Here is a 3,903-nt window from a genome sequence, read left to right as displayed (position 1 = left end):
GGGGGAAAAAACTGTAATTACAATGTATACATGTAAGGATAACCTGACCCCCTTGTTGTACAGTGGGAAAATAAAAAAAAAAAAAACCCTCATCCTAATCTGTAACTCTACACACAGGAATCCATATGCATTCTTCTCTGATGGTTTAATGTAAATACATAAGTACTTGAGTATAATCTGCATGACTTGGTTAATAAGATGAGATAATAATAGTTTATTATGGACAGAATGACAAGGGCCCCAATAAGAGTAACATTAGAAACATTCCAAACACAACTTTTTTCCTAGTAGCTTTGTAAAATTTTCCTTGGACAATTATTTGACCCTTCCCAAGCTCAATTTCCTCATCAGGAACATAGGGATAATGAAATCTGCCTTGCAAGTTTGCCATAGGGATTAGAAATAAAAAGCATCATTACATAGTGGGCCCTTCATAAATGATAACTATTAGTATGTGCTATTTTGGTTCACAGCAAATTTCCATGGGGAGAGATACACTTTTTCAAACTCAAAGAGATAATTTTAGTCCCTTTTAAAAGGCATTTTTCTGCTCACTTATGTAGGTTGTTTTGTTCGTAACATAGAATCAGTGAATATCAATTCTATTTATTTCATCTTTATTTTGCCATTGCCCTAGCCCTGAGCTCATGTTGCACAGCAGCCTCAAAGATTTTTATGATTATTACTTTTTAAAAATCAATGAATAATTGATAACAATGAAACTCTTTGTCTTTGCATAATATATTTCATCTATGGATTTTGAAGGGTTAAGGTTTTTTAGCTCTTCTCTTTTGTATTTCAAATTCTAGCTTATATTTACCAAACCTCAGAGGAATTATAAGAAAGAATAAGACTTTTCCAGAATCAGTCAATGGATTCTTTGAATTCTTATATCATCAAGAATGTCCTTTACACAATGTTTCCACAGGTTGTGGCTCACTAACATACCAATATATTCATATGTATACACATCAAAGAGTTCAGGGGATAAAATGCTGACTTGTACACTCTGGAGTCCAAGAATTGAAAATAAGCAGTACCACACAGTTGAATCTAGCGCATGCCACCCGGTCATTGACTATCACTGCCTAGGTTCCAAATTTCAGTTCTCATTTAAATTGACCCTAGTTTGTAGGTGTTATTACCTCCAATAAGGAAGTAAAAGATGTAAAGATTAAACCACAAGGAATACAGTATATTATGGATGAGAGCATGGTGACTGGATTTAAATGCTAGTACTGTAATTAACAATAAAAATCATCACCACCACGAATTGAAGTCTTACACATGCTGTGTACTCTACAAATCCACAAGCTCCTGAATGACAGAGCTAAGACCAAAACCTAGATTACTCTGGTTTCAAAGCTGATGTTTTCCATATACTTCCTTTCCTCTGAGAGTTTGAACATCTCAGTCCCCTAACTGTTCAGGACCTATACTTCCTATCCAAAGATCTTCCATCTTCCCCAAATGGTGTGTTAGCCACCCCAGGGCTTTCTGCCACTCCTGGGTCACCTGGACTAATCCTTTCCAGAAGGGAAAATGAATTAGAGAAAATGCAAGCAAACCTTTGAAGGTGTTCTTCAATCTATGCAAATGAGTTCAATGCTAGACAATTATAACATAGACAGAAGCTTATAATTAATAAAGTCGTAGACCCAAAATTTGTATCACAATGGGCAATTAACTCAAAATCATTGTCATCGTGAAACACTTCATAACAAGTAGATGAATCATAGCTTTGCAAAAGTGTTGCCCTGTCTAGTTAATGAGTGTCTGCAGTATTGTTTTAATTTTTATTAGGGTTATCATTAAGCACTTATGAAGCAATTTGTTAGTAGTTTCCTATGCTATCCCCACTTCACCAACAAAACAAATTCTAAGGCAATTCTGATTCTGTATATCCCTCTTTTAAATATTAAGAGGATGTTGGCCCAAAACTGATTTAAACTAGCACATCAAGTACCTCTTCCCTCTTAAAAGAGCAGTCTTCTAACAGAGATGATAAACAGGGACAAATGACATCAAAATATTGCCACATGGATGGGCAAATTATGGGAAGAGCTTTTCTGCCCTGTTAAAGATGACCTTAAGAGCAAGAACTATATACCAGAAACTGTGACTGAGAAATCATGTATTTATGAGGTAATCAGTGGTGAGTTAAATAACCATGCTTCTAATAGAAGCAGCAGCTTTGTGATTTACAGTCTGAGAATCAATGAGCTTTGTGTGGAAATCTTCCATAAACAAGACCAAAAGTCCATAAGTGTAAACAATATAACCAAATTTCCCTAAAATATTGACCACCACTGCCAGCTCCCAGTTCTTTCCATATTTCTCTTGAAGTAGTTGGATATCTTTATATCTTTACATGCAGAAGTTACTTCCTTATGCAAGACCTTCTCTATTTATGCTAACAGAGGAAGCGTTGACCCTTACATTGATTTGTCTTTTATCTCTAAAAGTGCTTGCATTGCTCACATCTTTGAAGCAAGGTCCATCTGCACCAACAGCAGCAGTTCAACATTGACTTTTACCTTTTATTTCAAAGACATAGGGTGAAAGATGTGGAGATTTTCCCTGGCTCACTGGTGCTAATCATGAGATCAAATGCTTGGCATTATAGGCTTCTCTATACCAACTGAGACCTTGTGACAGATCTGCTTGTGTACCCCTCAATAAATGTATATGAGAAAGACAGAGACAAACATAAAGGATCCTTCTAAAATGTGCAGCTTTGGGTGAGAACACTTTTGCCTAAGAAGTACTGCAGTGACTTCACATAAAGAGCAATTTGAAATCTTGGTTTAATGATTATATGTTGTATAAAATTAGCTTAGGGTGACATTTCTACTTAGAACCAAATGAAAGAATGTATCTTACAGACAAGTGGCAATACTACTAAAGTAAAATCAGCAAAAGCAGCAGGAAATTACCAATTTCTTCTCTCATTCACCTCACAAATAATGACATATCCATTATTAAGGCTGGTGCTTTCATTATAAATAATTTCCTGTTTGTGTTTGTGTGTGAGCAAGACTTTAAAAGTAAATAACGAAGTGTAAAGAGATACCTATAAAAGGAAAAGCATATGGGAAAAAAATAGGATACAGCATCAGTTAAAAAATTTAGAGAAGTTCCCATTGTGGCTCAGTCGTAACAACTCTGACTAGTATCCATGAGGATGTGGGTTCGATCCCTGGCCACACTGAGTGGGTTAAGGATCAGGTGTCACAGTGAGCTGTGGTGTAGGCCGGTAGCTGTAGCTCTGATTTGACTCCTAGCCTGGGAACTTCTATATGCTGCAGACGGGGCCATAAAAAGAGAAAAAAATTAGGAAGCAAAAAAACTACGGAATAAAAATTCCCCTCGAAAGGCTGATTTTGACCTTTCACTAGGCTTAAGTCCAGGGCTGGACTATGCTACAGTTATATGAGCACTGAGGTATTACTGCTTAGAGGTCGTTTCCTTCACTATTTTTGATAGACATGAATAAAATCAAATGTCCCCATTCTGTCCTCTTGTTATTCTCATGTCCAGAATTCTCACGGTATGAGGCAGATTAAAATAGATCTAATCTATTATTGGCCGCCCCTCAAATTGTCTCAACCCTGGCTCAGAATGTTCCTGATCTCTACCCAGAGAGGAAGTGCCAAAGAAGAGGAGTCATCACCATCTTTTGATAAGGGAAGCTGCAACCTTCTGAGACAGAATCACTCTTACAGAAGAGAGTTCCATGAGGATCATACTGATTTGTGTTTCCAAAGGGTGCTGTCCCCAAGTTCCATCCTCCTAGGTAGGACCCCTCATTTTCAGGCCAAGTAAAAATTCCCTAATAGGACTGACAAGGCCTTTCATTATATGGTTCCCATTTATCTCTGCAAGTTCTTCTCTCTTTAAGAC

Source organism: Sus scrofa, chromosome 1, assembly GCF_054392235.1.
Source record: "Sus scrofa isolate SSC_HxYL_T2T_F1_AM1 chromosome 1, Sscrofa_HxYL_maternal_Yorkshire_Landrace_v2.0, whole genome shotgun sequence".
Lineage (NCBI taxonomy): Eukaryota > Metazoa > Chordata > Mammalia > Artiodactyla > Suidae > Sus > Sus scrofa.
The sequence above is the reverse complement of the archived record's forward strand: the minus strand, read 5'-3'. Positions refer to the sequence as shown.